This window comes from Pseudophryne corroboree, chromosome 1 (assembly GCF_028390025.1).
Source record: "Pseudophryne corroboree isolate aPseCor3 chromosome 1, aPseCor3.hap2, whole genome shotgun sequence".
In the NCBI taxonomy this organism is placed as follows: domain Eukaryota; kingdom Metazoa; phylum Chordata; class Amphibia; order Anura; family Myobatrachidae; genus Pseudophryne; species Pseudophryne corroboree.
In genome coordinates, this window is record NC_086444.1 from 463,575,546 (window position 1) to 463,590,982 (window position 15,437).

Sequence of the window (15,437 nt, forward strand, 5' to 3'; positions counted from 1 at the left end):
TGCCAGTAGCAAAAAACTAGAGAGGTTATCCCAGCCAGAAAACCCACATAATCTTAGTGCCCTTGCAGCTAATTGAATTGGAATCTATGGCACCTTATAAATAAACTGATGATACATCACCATCTGTAATAGAATGTATTACAGTGCATTTTCAAGATGGCCTAAAAACCTCATAGGTTTTATTTACCCTTACTCTACGTACACCAGTCTTGGAATTCAATTGTGTTTGTTCCCCCTCTAAACACCGTGTCTGGGCGATATTCAATTGTTTTGCCAACTGGTCACGAGTAACCGGGCACCTATTACTTTATGTGCATGGCATTTTCAAATGCACTGTAAAGTGGCACAACATTAAACACATCTAAACTATTGGGCTCGCTGCAAAAAATTTAGTTTGAGCATCCAAAAGCCAGACTCTTTTTTTTTTTTTTTTTTTTTCTTCACCGTTTCTGCTCGCCACCTCAGGAGGGTGCAAGCAGAACTAATGGGCGCCCGCGACACTTGCACTCAATCAGCAAAACAATAGCTGTGCTAGGATCCAAAAAAAAAACAATTTAATTACACCCCAGGGGTCTGCAAATTAGGAAAATAAGCGTTCTGAAATCAATATTACATATTTAAAATGTATATTTATTATAGAAAGAATTAAAGATTTGGAAGTCTGTGTGGCTCAGGAATGCAGATAACCATCCAGATTACTGATCCCTAATCAGACCACTTTGTAGTCTATTTCCTTAAATTAAATTATTATAAGGCATTTTGCATAATATGCTGTGTGAATGTCAACACAAGAAACCTTTTGAACTTCTTGCACAAACTTCCTATTACTGCACACTGTATGAATTTCATAGTGTACAAGTCGACAAAAATTGTAAGTAACTAGTTTTAGCTGGTCAACATGTGGCTCCATTCTGCTGTCAACTATGCAGCATTGCTTGTGCTTCTCACATGGACAGCAGAGATACTTGCAGCAGCTGTAAATGTTCTTGCAGTCTCCTCTGAGCTGCATATATAATTGCTCATGTGGACTGAATAGGCTGCAGGGAACAGAGGTCAGCTGATCTTTGACATTCCCCCCCCCCCCCCCCCAGTATAATGGAAAATTGCTTGTGTAGAGTGACAAAATAAACCAAAGCATCCTCATCACCAACTCCCTCCTTGTCACTTCTTTAGGTATCGCAGATTGGGATCAACTCAGTGCCGACGCCGGAATCCCGACACTGCTTGGAATGCCGGTGCCGGCATCCCGACAAGGTTGACAAACCACGCCGGGATCCCAAATGAGGTTATCTACTTTATGAAAAAAAGAAAAAATATAAAAACGTGATCATTCCACCATCGTGACCTTGACGCCCCTCCATCATTTCAATTACTAGGTAATAGGAAAATCATTTGTGTATGATTGGGCCAATTGTAAGTTTAAAAATGCGGATTATAATTGTCATTTGGTTGGTTATACAAAATTAATTTTGTACGTTAAAATACTGTAGGTTATCTGTGCTGTCTTTATGAAATTTATTTATCTCATATTCCTTTGGAACTGTGCATGAAATACTGGTGCACTGCAAAAATAGTTATTGTGTCTCTATTTGACATGAGTCCAAGTAGTAAGAATGAATAAGATAAATGTAGTGAATAAAACCAATTTATACTACAGTGAATCCGTTTCAGTAATGATAAGATGAGTGTGGGTGTCATTTTACAAGCCACTAAAAAAGTGTAAAGCCATGATCAATGCACCTCCTACTAGTCAGTATAAAGTGCAAAGACTGTTCTAGAGACCAATTTACACCACAGCAGGTTTTCTGACGATCCCTACAGCAGTATTGAACTGGGACATGCAGTCAGAGACCACTGGGCATGGCCAGTTGGTGGAAGTGGTGTGGTCACTGACCAGAGGGGCTCGGTCAGCCATTAAATGAGTGCTATAGTATATAAATGAATAATAAAAAAGTACTTTTCAAATGTAGCCAGTTTTATATTTATCATTGATCCTAATCATACTAGCAAGACATAGCACCATCTTTGTCCCAGTCCCCATGTGTGGCCCTTATAAAGGTTAGAGAGCTGCCTAGTGTGGCCCTCAAAGTGGATCACGTTGGTTATCACTGCCCTTGTGGATGGTCCTGCAGTAAGCCAGGCAAATACTGTATCCTGCACTAGTGTTTTCTCCTGGCACATACTGTATACTACTATTCTCTATCCATACAGCTGGTGCATATGCTGTTACAGAGATGGACACAGTTTGAGATATGCCCAGCACTGCAAACTACGGAAAAACATACAGATTTTCTTCTGGTGCATTATACTTGTGTATACGAGAGTGGTACAAAATGTGTCCAGCTTACCTTTGGCCCCTGAGTATGGTACTCTGGGCCTGATTCAGGGCAGCACGTGATGTCTGTGTTCACATAGTTGAGTGATTTTTATTTTATTTTTCTCTAACGTCCTAGAGGATGCTGGGGACTCCGTAAGGACCATGGGGATAGACGGGCTCCGCAGGAGACATGGGCACTTTAAGAAAGAATTTAGTTCCTGGTGTGCACTGGCTCCTCCCTCTATGCCCCTCCTCCAGACCTCAGTTTGATACTGTGCCCAGAGGAGCTGGGTGCTTTTCAGTGAGCTCTCCTGAGTTTGCTGATAGAAAGAATTTTGTTAGGTTTTTTATTTTCAGGGAGCTCTGCTGGCAACAGACTCCCTGCATCGAGGGACTGAGGGGAGAGAAGCAGCCCAACTCTCTGAGTGCAGGTCCTGCTTCTTAGGCTACTGGACACCATTAGCTTCAGAGGGATTGGTACGCAGGATCTCACCCTCGCCGTCCATCCCAGAGCCACGCCGCCGTCCCCCTCGCAGAGCCGGAAGATAGAAGCCGGGTGAGTATGAGAAGAAAAGAAGACTTCACAGGCGGCAGAAGACTTCATGATCTTCACTGAGGTAACGCACTGCAGCTGTGCGCCATTGCTCCCACACACCTCACATACTCCGGTCACTGTAAGGGCGCAGGGGGGGTCGCCCTGGGCAGCAATATAAACCTCTTATTTGGCAAAAGGGGCATATATACAGCTGGACACTGTATATATGCAGGAGCCCCTGCCAATTTTACACTTTTAGTTGGACAGAAGCCCGCCGTCGAAGGGCGGGGCTTCTCCCTCAGCACTCACCAGCGCCATGTTCTTCTCCACAGCACCGCTGAGAGGAAGCTCCCCGGACTTTCCCCTGCTTATACCACGGTAGAAGAGAGGGTTTTAAAGAAGAGGGGGGGGGGGCACATAATTCGGCGCAGATAACAGCGCTACTGGGTAAACATTAAATTGCTGTGTTTTTTCCTGGGTCATATAGCGCTGGAGTGTGTGCTGGCATACTCTCTCTCTGTCTCTCCAAAGGGCCTTGTGGGGGAATTATCTTCAGATGAGCATTCCCTGAGTGTGTGGTGTGTCGGTACGTGTGTGTCGACATGTCTGAGGTAAAAGGCTCTCCTAAGGAGGAGATGGAGCAAATGTGTGTGTGAGTGGTGTCTCCGTCGACAACGCCGATATCTGATTGGATATGTGAAATGAAGTGCTAAGGTAAATTTATTGCACAAAAGATTGAGAACAGACAGTGAATCTACCCATGGGTGTCCCTATGTCGCAGAGACCTTCAGAGTCTCACAACGCTCACTATCCAAAATAATAGACACTGATATCGACACGGAGTCTGACTCCAGTGTCGACTACGATAATGCAAAGTTACAGCCAAAACTGGCAGAAAAGTATTCAATATATGATTATTGTAATAAAAGATGTTTTGCATATCACTGATGACTCATCTGTCCCTGACACAAGGGTACACATGTTTAAGGGGAAGAAAGCTGAGGTAAATTTCCCTCCTCTCATGAAGAAAAAGAGCGGGAATCTCCAGACAAGAGACTGCAGATTACCACAAAGAATTCTCAGGGAGTATCCTTTCCCTACTAGGGCCAGGATACGATGGGAATCTTCCTCTAGGGTGGATAAAGCTTTGTCACGTTTACCCAAAAGGTAGCGCTGACTTAACAGCTATCCTCAGGGATCCTGCAGATAGCATGCAGTAAAAGTACTTTGAAGTCCATTTACACACATTCTGGTACACTACTCGGACCGGCGATTGTGTCGGCATGGGTTTATAGCGCTGTAGCAGCGTGGACAGATACCTTATCAGCGGAGATTGAAACCCTAGATAAGGATACCATGTTATTGACCCCAGTATGTTTGTATGTGTGTATGTGTATATATATATATATATATATATATATATATGTGTAAGATGCTGTCATATATATAATGTGTTGAGTATCCATTATCCCAAATTGCACGTTTATGGGTCCCCTACTGAGATAATGACATATATTTTATGTATTATGTGTATATATAGATATATTCTTTAAATATATAATATAATATACATATATGTGTGTCATTATCTCAGTAGGGGAACCAAAAATGTGTGATTTTGGATAAGGGATACTCAACCTGTGTGTGTGTGTGTGTGTGTATATGTATATGTATGTATGTATGTATGTATATATATATATATATATATATATATATATATATATATAACATGCCCAAAGAGACCTTAGTCTACTGTGTTCTAGAGTCAACGCTATGTCGATTTCTGCTAGACGTGTCCTGTGGAACATGCAATGGACAGGTGATGCCGGCTAAAAGAGGCATATGGAAGGTTTACCTTACAAGGCTGAGGAATTGTGTGGAGAAGGGCTCTCGGACCTGGTCTCCACAGCTATAGCTGGTAATTCTGATCTTTTGCCTTATATTCCCTCACAGCCTAAGAAAGCACGACGTTATCAAATGCAGGCCTTTCGGTCGCAGAATAACAAGAAAGTACGAGGAGCGTCCTTTCTTACCAGAGGTCAGGGCACAGCTAGTTACCAGGAACAGAAGTCCTCCCCGGCCTCTACTACATCCACCGCATGACGCTGGAGCTCCGCTAAGGGAGTCCGTCCCAGTGGGAGCACGTCTTCGACTCTTCAGCCACATCTGAGTTCACTCACAGGTGGATCCTGGGGCAATAACAAATATTTCTCAGGGTTACAAGCTGGAATTCGAAAGGTGCCTCCTCGCCGGTTTTTCCTTATCGGACCTACCGGCTTCTCCCCCAGAAAGGGAGATGATAATAAATACAATTCACACATTGTATCTCCAGCAGGTGGTGCTCAAGGTTCCCCTCCTGCAACAAGGAAGGCGATATGACTCAACCTTGGCTGTAGTCCTGAAACCGTACGGTTCAGTCAGACCTATTTTAAAATTAAAATTTCTGAACCTATACGGGAAAAGGTTCAAATTTAAAGTGGAATCGCCCAGAGCGATCATCGCCAGCCTGGAAGGGGGGGATTTGATGGTGTATCTAGACATAAAGGCTGCATACCTTCATGTTCCCATTTATCCACCCCATCAGGCGTACCTGACACTTGCGGTACAGGATTGTCAGTACCAATTTCAGGGTAATTGGCGGAAATAATGGTGCTCCTACGCAAGCAAGGAGTCACAGTAATCCCATACTTGGACGATCTCCTAATAAGGGCGAGATCAAAAGAGCAGTTGTTAAACAGCGTGTCACTTTCGCTGAAGGTGTCACAGCAACACGGCTGGATTCTCAATTTCCCGAGGTCACAGTTGGTTCCTATAACTCGTCTGCCCTTCTTGGGTTTGATTCTGGATACAGACCAGAAATGGGTTTACCTTCAGATAGAGAAGGCCCAGGAACTCATGACTCTAGTCCGGGACCTATTGAAACCAAGACAGGTGTTAGTGCATCACTGCACTCAAGTCCTGGGAAAAACATTCCCTGAGGCAGGTTCCATGCGAGGACTTCAAATGGGACCTACTGGACAAGTGGTCCGGGTCACATCTACAGATTCATCAGTTGATCACCCTATCCGCCAGGGTATCTCTCCTGTGGTGGCTGCAGAGTGCTCACCTTATAGAGGGCCGCAGATTCGGCATTCAGGACTGGATCCTGGTGACCACGGACGCGAGCCTCCGAGGCTGGGGAGCAGTCACACAGGGAAGAAAATTCCAAGGTCTTTTGGTCAAGACAAGAGACTTGTCTTTACATCCACATATTGGAACTAAGGGCCATATACAACGCCCTACGTCAAGCGGAGACCTTTCTTCGCGACCAACCGGTACTGATCCAGTCAGACAACGTCACCGCAGTAGCTCATGTAAACCGCCAAGGTGGCACAAGGAGCAGAGTGGCGATGGCGGAAGCCACCAGATTTCTTCGCTGGGAGGAGAATCATGTAGGAGCACTGTCAACAGTGTTCATTCCGGAAGTAAACATCTGGGAAGCAGACTTCCTCACCAGACATACATCCTGGAGAGTGGAAACTTCATCAGGAAGTCTTCGCACAGATTGCAGTTCGGTGGGGACTGCCACAGATAAACATGATGGCGTCCCGCCTCAACAAAAAGCTGCAGAGTTATTGCGCCTGGTCAAGAGACCCTCAGGCAGTAGCGGTAGACGCCCTAGTGACACAGTGGGTGTTCCAGTCAGTCTATGTATTTCCTCCTCTTCCTCTCATACCCAAGGGTTGAGAATAATAAGAAAAAGGAGGAGTGAGAACAATCCTCATTGTTCCAGTTTGGCCACGAAGGATCTGGTATCCGGATCTGCAGGAAATACTTACAGAAGATCTGTGGCCTCTTCCTCTAAGGCAGGACCTGTTGCAACAGGGCCCATGTCTGTTCCAAGACTTACCGCGGCTGCGTTTGACGGCATGGCGGTTGAACGCCGGATCCTAGCGGAAAAAGGCATTCCAGATGAGGTCATTCCTACGCTGATAAAGTCTAGGAAGGATGTGACATCTAAACATTATCACCGTATATGGCGAAAATATGTTTCTTGGTGTGATGCCAGGAATGCTCCTACGGAAGAATTCCATCTGGGCCGTTTCCTTCACTTCCTACGAACTGGAGTGAATTTGGGCCTAAAACTTAGGCTCCATTAAGGTCCAGATTTCGGCCCTATCCATTTTCTTTCAAAAAGAATTGGCTTCTCTCCCAGAAGTTAAGACTTTTGTGAAGGGAGTGCTGCATTTTCAGCCTCCTTTTGTACCTCTGGTGGAGGCCTGGGACCTTAACGTGGTATTAAGTTTCCTTAAGTCACACTGGTTTGAACCACCTAAAACGGTAGAGATAAATTATCTCACTTGGAAGGTGGTCATGTTATTAGCCTTGGCTTCGGCTTAAGTGTCGGAATTGCGGCTTTGTTTCATAAAAGCCCCTATCTGGTTTTCCATGTCGATAGAGCGGAGTTGAGGACACGTCCTCAATTCCTGCCTAAGGTGGTGGTATCCTTTCATATGAACCAGCCTATTGTGGTGCCTGTGGCTACGCGTGACTTGGAGGACTCCAAGTCCCTGGAGGTGGTCAGGGCTTTGAAAATTTACGTAGCCAGAACGGCTAGAGTCAGAAAAACAGAATCACTGTTTGTCCTGTATGCTGCCAACAAGCTTGGCGCTTCTGCTTCAAAGCAGACTATTGCTCGCTGGATTTGTAACAGCATTCAGCAGGCTCATTCTACGGCTGGATTGCCGTTGCCTAAATCTGTTAGGGCCCATTCCACTAGGAAGGTGGGCTCTACTTGGGCGGCTGTCCGAGGGGTCTCGCCATTACAGTTGTGCCGAGCTGCTACTTGGTCAGGTTCAAACACTTTTGCTAAGTTCTGCAAGTTTGATACCCTGGCTGAGGAGGACCTCTCGTTTGCTCAATCGGTGCTGCAGAGTCATCCGCACTCTCCCGCACGTTGGGGAGCTTTGGTATAATCTCCATGGTCCTTACGGAGTCCCCAGCATCCTCTAGGACGTTAGAGAAAATAAGATTTTACTTACCGGTAAATCTATTTCTCGTAGTTTGTAGAGGATGCTGGGCGCCCGTCCCAAGTGCGGACTTCTTCTGCAATACTTGTATAGAGTTATTGCTTCAATAAGGGTTACGTTATAGTTGTATCGGTCTTGAACTGATGATATGTTGTTTTCATACTGTTAACTGGGTAGTTATCACAAGTTATACGGTGTGGCTGGTATGAATCTTGCCCTTGGATTAACAAAATCCTTTCCTCGTACTGTCCATCTCCTCTGGGCACAGTTTCTCTAACTGAGGTCTGGAGGAGGGGCATAGAGGGATGAGCCAGTGCACACCAGGAACTAAATTCTTTCTTAAAGTGCCCATGTGTCCTGCGGAGCCCGTCTATCCCCATGGTCCTTACGGAGTCCCCCAGCATCCTCTACGGACTACGAGAAATAGATTTACCGGTAAGTAAAATCTTATTTTTTTGTTTACAACTGCCCACGTGCGAAAATACCTAAAAACTTGTATGGCGCGTGTGTTGCTCAGCTGTTGTGATCGAGATGGAGGGTGTCAGATATGCAAAAGCATGCTCATTTTCTTTATGTATTAGCACTCCTTGCATTGCAATATTGTATGTCCAGGTTCAGATTTGATAGGGAACAATTCAGTTGTTTAAACAGCCACGATAATGATTGGGCGCCCACTTGTCGTGCCCAGTTAGAATGCGTTAACCCGCGCATATCGGCTAAACCCATCTAAACTCCTTGTTAGTGCACCCAAACCACTGAGTTTTCACACATTTCTCATCTCCACCTCAGGAGGTCACAAGCAGAAATGTGTCCCTCCACGGCAAGTGCGTCCACAGTGGTAGGAGTAAACAGTTGAATTCCCGCATAATGTTATGAGACAATAATAAGTTTTTCTTGCAAAGTGATTGGTTAACAGCAAGAAAGGTCAAGACTTTATTGGCATGAAACTTAGAGAGAATATACTGCAGAAATTCTCTTGAATCGTGTACGTGAGCTCCCCCGCAACTGTAAAACATAGTCAATATCTTTATCTTTGCTGAGGTATCTTTGTGTTTGTACTTCGTTCCTCCACCTCTGAGAGTTTTCTGCCACAAAAGACTTCTTTCATAAAGACTTCTTTCCAATAACAGATCACTGTAATAGTCATCAGAATGTTATCCGGGTGATAGGTAGACAGTTAAAAGGTTGACCCCATATGGTCAACATGTAAGAGGTCGACAGTGCTTAAGGTTGACAGGTTTGAATGGTCGACATGACCATGGTCGACACATTTCTGTTTTCTCTGACGTCCTAAGTGGATGCTGGGACTCCGTAAGGACCATGGGGAATAGCGGCTCCGCAGGAGACTGGGCACAACTAAAAGAAAGCTTTTGGTCTACCTGGTGTGCACTGGCTCCTCCCTCTATGACCCTCCTCCAGACCTCAGTTAGAATCTTGTGCCTGGCTGAGCTGGATGCACACTAGGGGCTCTCCTGAGCTCCTAGAAAAGAAAGTATATTTTAGGTTTTTTTATTTTCAGTGAGATCTGCTGGCAACAGACTCTCTGCTACGAGGGACTAAGGGGAGAAGAAGCGAACCTACCTGCTTGCAGCTAGCTTGGGCTTCTTAGGCTACTGGACACCATTAGCTCCAGAGGGATCGAACAAAGGGCCTGACCTTGATCGTCCGGTCCCGGAGCCGCGCCGCCGTCCCCCTTACAGAGCCAGAAGCAAGAAGATGGTCCTGAAAATCGGCGGCAGAAGACTTCGGTCTTCAACAAGGTAGCGCACAGCACTGCAGCTGTGCGCCATTGCTCCTCATGCACACCTCACACTCCGGTCACTGATGGGTGCAGGGCGCTGGGGGGGGCACCCTGAGCAGCAATATTAACACCTTGGCTGGCAAAATAATCACAATATATAGTCCTAGAGGCTATATATGTGAAAAATACCCCTGCCAGGATCCATAAAAAAGCGGGAGAAGCCCGCCGAAAAAGGGGCGGGGCTATCTCCCTCAGCACACTGGCGCCATTTTTCCCTCACAGCTCCGCTGGAAGGATCGCTCCCAGGCTCTCCCCTGCAGTTTCAAGACTACAAAGGGTAAAAAAGAGAGGGGGGGCACTAAATTTAGGCGCAGCAGTATATATATATATATATATATATATATATATATATATATATATATATATATATATATATAAGCAGCTTATAAGGGAAAATCACTCAGTTATAGTGTTCATCCCTGTGTTATATAGCGCTCTGGTGTGTGCTGGCATACTCTCTCTCTGTCTCCCCAAAGGCTTTGTGGGGTCCTGTCCTCTGTCAGAGCATTCCCTGTGTGTGTGCGGTGTGTCGGTACGGGTGTGTCGGTACGGCTGTGTCGACATGTTTGATGAGGAGGCTTATGTGGAGGCGGAGCAGATGCCGATAAATGTGGTGTCACCCCCTGCGGGGTCGACACCTGAGTGGATGGTTATGTGGAAGGAATTACGCGACAGTGTCGACTCCTTACATAAAAGGTTTGACGACATACCAAATATGGGACAGCCGGCTTCTCAGCCTGTGCCTGCCCAGGCGTCTCAAAAGCCATCAGGGGCTCTAAAACGCCCGCTACCTCAGATGGCAGACACAGATGTCGACACGGATACTGACTCCAGTGTCGACGACGATGAGACTAATGTAACTTCCAATAGGGCCACACGTTACATGATTGAGGCAATGAAAAATGTGTTGCACATTTCTGATGTTACCCCAGGAACCACAAAAAAGGGTATTATGTTTGGAGAGAAAAAACTTCCAGTAGTTTTTCCTCCATCTGAGGAATTAAATGAAGTGTGTGAAGAAGCGATAAGAAACTGGTAATTTCTAAAAGGTTACTAATGACGTACCCTTTCCCGCCAGAGGATAGGTCACGTTGGGAAACATCCCCTAGGGTGGATAAAGCGCTCACGCGCTTGTCAAAGAAGGTGGCACTACCGTCTCCGGATACGGCCGCCCTAAAGGAGCCTGCTGATAGGAAGCAGGAGGCTATCCTGAAGTCTGTATATACACACACAGGTATTATACTGAGACCAGCTATTGCTTCAGCATGGATGTGCAGTGCTGCAGCTGCGTGGTCAGATTCCCTGTCGGAAAATATTGATACCCTAGACAGGGACACTATATTGCTAACCGTAGAGCATATTAAAGACGCAGTCTTATACATGAGAGATGCACAGAGGGATATTTGCCGGCTGGCATCTAAAATAAGTGCAATGTCCATTTCTGCCAGGAGAGGGTTATGGACTCTGCAGTGGACAGGTGATGCAGATTCTAAAAGGCACATGGAAGTTTTGCCTTATAAGGGTGAGGAGTTGTTCGGGTCTCTCGGACCTCGTTTCCACAGCAACAGCTGGGAAGTCAGCATTTTTACCCCATGTTCCCTCACAGCCAAAGAAAGCACCGTATTATCAGGTACAGTCCTTTCGGCCCCATAAGGGCAAGCGGGTTAAAGGCGCGTCCTTTCTGCCCAGAGGTAGAGGGAAAAAGCTGCAGCATACAGCCAGTTCCCAGGAGCAAAAGTCCTCCCCCGCTTCCTCCAAGTCCACCGCATGACGCTGGGGCTCCACAGGCGGAGCCAGGTACGGTGGGGGCCCGTCTCAAAAACTTCAGCATTCAGTGGGCTCGCTCACGGGTGGATCCCTGGATCCTTCAAATAGTATCTCAGGGGTACAAGCTGGAATTCGATACGTCTCCCCCCCCCGCCGTTTCCTCAAATCTGCCTTGCCAACAACTCCCTCAGGCAGGGAGGCAGTGCTAGAGGCAATTCACAAGCTGTATTCCCAGCAGGTGATAGTCAAGGTGCCCCTCCTTCAACAAGGACGGGGTTACTATTCCACAATGTTTGTGGTACCGAAACCGGACGGTTCGTTGAGACCCATTTTAAATTTGAAATCCTTGAACACATATATATATATAAAAAAATTCAAGTTCAAGATGGAATCGCTCAGGGCGGTTATTGCAAGCCTGGACGAGGGGGATTACATGGTATCACTGGACATCAAGGATGCTTACCTGCATGTCCCCATTTACCATCCTCACCAGGAGTACCTCAGATTTGTGGTACAGGATTGTCATTACCAATTCCAGACGTTGCCGTTTGGTCTATCCACGGCACCGAGGGTATATACCAAGGTAATGGCCGAAATGATGATACTCCTTCGAAAAAAGGGAGTTTTAATTATCCCGTACTTGGACGATCTCCTGATAAAGGCGAGGTCCAGGGAGCAGTTGTTGGTCGGGGTAGCACTATCTCGGGAGGTGCTACAACAGCACGGTTGGATTCTAAATATTCCAAAGTCACAGCTGGTCCCTACGACACGTCTACTGTTCCTGGGGATGGTTCTGGACACAGAACAGAAAAAAGTGTTTCTCCCGGAGGAAAAGGCCAAGGAGCTGTCATCTCTAGTCAGAGGCCTCCTAAAACCAAAACAGGTGTCGGTGCATCACTGCACGTGAGTCCTGGGGAAAATGGTAGCTTCCTACGAAGCAATTCCATTCGGCAGGTTCTATGCAAGAACTTTTCAGTGGGACCTGTTGGACAAGTGGTCCAGATCGCATCTTCAGATGCATCGGCTGATAACCCTGTCTCCAAGGACCAGGGTGTCTCTGCTGTGGTGGCTGCAAAGTGCTCATCTTCAAGAGGGCCGCAGATTCGGCATACAGGACTGGGTCCTGGTGACCACGGATGCCAGCCTTCGAGGCTGGGGGGCAGTCACACAGGGAAGTAACTTCCAAGGACTATGGTCAAGTCAGGAGACTTCCCTACACATAAATATTCTGGAACTGAGGGCCATTTTCAATGCCCTAAGTCAGGCAAAACCCCTGCTTCAAAACCAGCCGGTACTGATCCAGTCAGACAACATCACGGCAGTCACCCATGTAAACCGACAGGGCGGCACAAGAAGCAGGACGGTGATGGCAGAAGCCACAAGGATTCTCCGATGGGCGGAAAATCACGTGTTAGCACTGTCAGCAGTGTTTATTCCGGGAGTGGACAACTGGGAAGCAGACTTCCTAAGCAGGCACGACCTCCACCCGGGAGAGTGGGGACTTCATCCAGAAGTCTTCCAACTGATTGTAAACCGTTGGGAAAGGCCACAGGTGGACATGATGGCGTCCCGCCTAAACAAAAAGCTAGAAAGGTATTGCGCCAGGTCAAGAGACCCTCAGGCGATAGCTGTGGACGCTCTAGTGACACCGTGGGTGTACCGGTCGGTTTATGTGTTCCCTCCTCTTCCTCTCATACCCAAGGTACTGAGGATATTAAGGAGAAGGGGAGTAAGAACTATACTCATTGTTCCGGATTGGCCAAGAAGAGCTTGGTACCCGAAACTTCAAGAAATGATCTCAGAGGACCCATGGCCTCTGCCGCTCAGACAGGACCTGCTGCAGCAGGGGCCCTGTCTGTTCCAAGACTTACCGCGGCTACGTTTGACGGCATGGCGGTTGAACACCGGATCCTGAAGGAAAAGGGCATTCCGGAGGAAGTCATTCCTACGCTGATTAAAGCTAGAAAAGAAGTGATCGCAAACCATTATCACCGCATTTGGCGAAAATATGTTGCGTGGTGTGAGGCTAGGAAGGCCCCAACGGAGGAATTTCAGCTGGGCCATTTTCTGCACTTCCTACAGTCAGGGGTGACTATGGGCCTAAAATTGGGATCCATTAAGGTCCAGATTTCGGCTCTATCGATTTTCTTCCAGAGAGAACTGGCTTCACTACCTGAAGTTCAGACTTTTGTTAAGGGAGTGCTGCACATTCAGCCCCCTTTTGTGCCTCCAGTGGCACCTTGGGATCTCAACGTGGTGTTGGATTTCCTAAAGTCACATTGGTTTGAGCCACTTAAAACCGTGGAATTAAAATATCTCACGTGGAAAGTGGTCATGCTGTTGGCCTTGGCTTCGGCCAGGCGTGTGTCAGAATTGGCGGCTTTGTCATGTAAAAGCCCTTATCTGATTTTCCATATGGATAGGGCAGAATTGAGGACTCGTCCCCAGTTTCTCCCTAAGGTGGTATCAGCCTTTCATTTGAACCAACCTATTGTGGTGCCTGCGGCTACAAAAGACTTGGAGGCTTCCAAGTTGTTGGACGTAGTCAGGGCCCTGAAAATGTATGTTTCCAGGACAGCTAGTGTCAGGAAAACTGACTCGTTGTTTATCCTGTATGCACCCAACAAGCTGGGTGCTCCTGCTTCAAAGCAGACTATTGCTCGCTGGATCTGTAGTACGATTCAGCTTGCACATTCTGCGGCTGGACTGCCGCATCCTAAATCAGTGAAAGCCCATTCCACGAGGAAGGTGGGCTCTTCTTGGGCGGCTGCCCGAGGGGTCTCGGCTCTACAACTTTGCCGAGCAGCTACTTGGTCGGGGTCAAACACATTTGCTAAATTCTACAAGTTTGACACCCTGGCTGAGGAGGACCTAGAGTTTGCCCATTCGGTGCTGCAGAGTCATCCGCACTCTCCCGCCCGTTTGGGAGCTTTGGTATAATCTCCATGGTCCTTACGGAGTCCCAGCATCCACTTAGGACGTCAGAGAAAATAAGATTTTACTCACCGGTAAATCTATTTCTCGTAGTCCGTAGTGGATGCTGGGCGCCCATCCCAAGTGCGGATTGTCTGCAATACTTGTATATAGTTATTGTTTAACTAAAGGGTTATTGTTGAGCCATCTGTTGAGAGGCTCAGTTATTGTTCATACTGTTAACTGGGTATAGTATCACGAGTTATACGGTGTGATTGGTGTGGCTGGTATGAGTCTTACCCGGGATTCAAAATCCTTCTTTATTGTGTCAGCTCTTCCGGGCACAGTATCCTAACTGAGGTCTGGAGGAGGGTCATAGAGGGAGGAGCCAGTGCACACCAGGTAGACCAAAAGCTTTCTTTTAGTTGTGCCCAGTCTCCTGCGGAGCCGCTATTCCCCATGGTCCTTACGGAGTCCCAGCATCCACTACGGACTACGAGAAATAGATTTACCGGTGAGTAAAATCTTATTTTTTTCCCCCCAGCTTTCGCATACTTTACTTTCCACCTGGACTACGATTGGGAATATTAACCTTGCCCAAAGCATGGCGAGCAGAGGTGCTCTAATTGTGGTCACATGTGGTTAACCATGCAAAATGACACCCAAAAATAAGTAAATAAATATTTATTGACTCTTTTTGTCTACCATTTCCATTTGAACCTTTTTACCATGTCGGCCTAGTGACTGTAGATCTAATATTGGTCGACCTAATGATCCACACCCCAGCAGAATAGCCTCTGTTTGATTGAACAGCATGAATCAATGCATCATAGAAGTACTCCATAACAATTCAACGGTGAAAGAAATCTTAGCACCCAGGCCCATTTTGACAATTTTGTGATTCATCAATTAAACCCCTTTCAGACAAAGGGTGAGATGTACTAAGCAGTGATGCAAGTGGAGAAGTTGCCCATGGCAACCAATCAGCATTGACATAACATTTATAATATTAAAGTATACAGAGCAGCTGATTGGTTGCCATGTGCAATGTCTCTACTCGTATAGTGCTGGAATTAGCACCCTCTGCTATTCAAT

The 15,437-nt window shown here is 46.7% G+C and overlaps 1 protein-coding gene across 8 annotated transcripts in view; it reads left to right on the forward strand.

The window, feature by feature from the left end:
- SEMA4D (semaphorin 4D) overlaps positions 1-15,437 on the forward strand; it is a 182,747-nt gene that overhangs the window by 45,689 nt on the left and 121,621 nt on the right. Inside the window, exon 2 of one of the 8 annotated variants that reach the window (XM_063913695.1) lies at positions 1,174-1,376. The exons of the other annotated variants lie outside the window; for them this stretch is intronic. The gene's annotated coding sequence lies outside the window, so the exon portion shown is untranslated. The remainder of the gene's footprint in view (positions 1-1,173; positions 1,377-15,437) is intronic. 8 annotated transcript variants of the gene reach the window in all.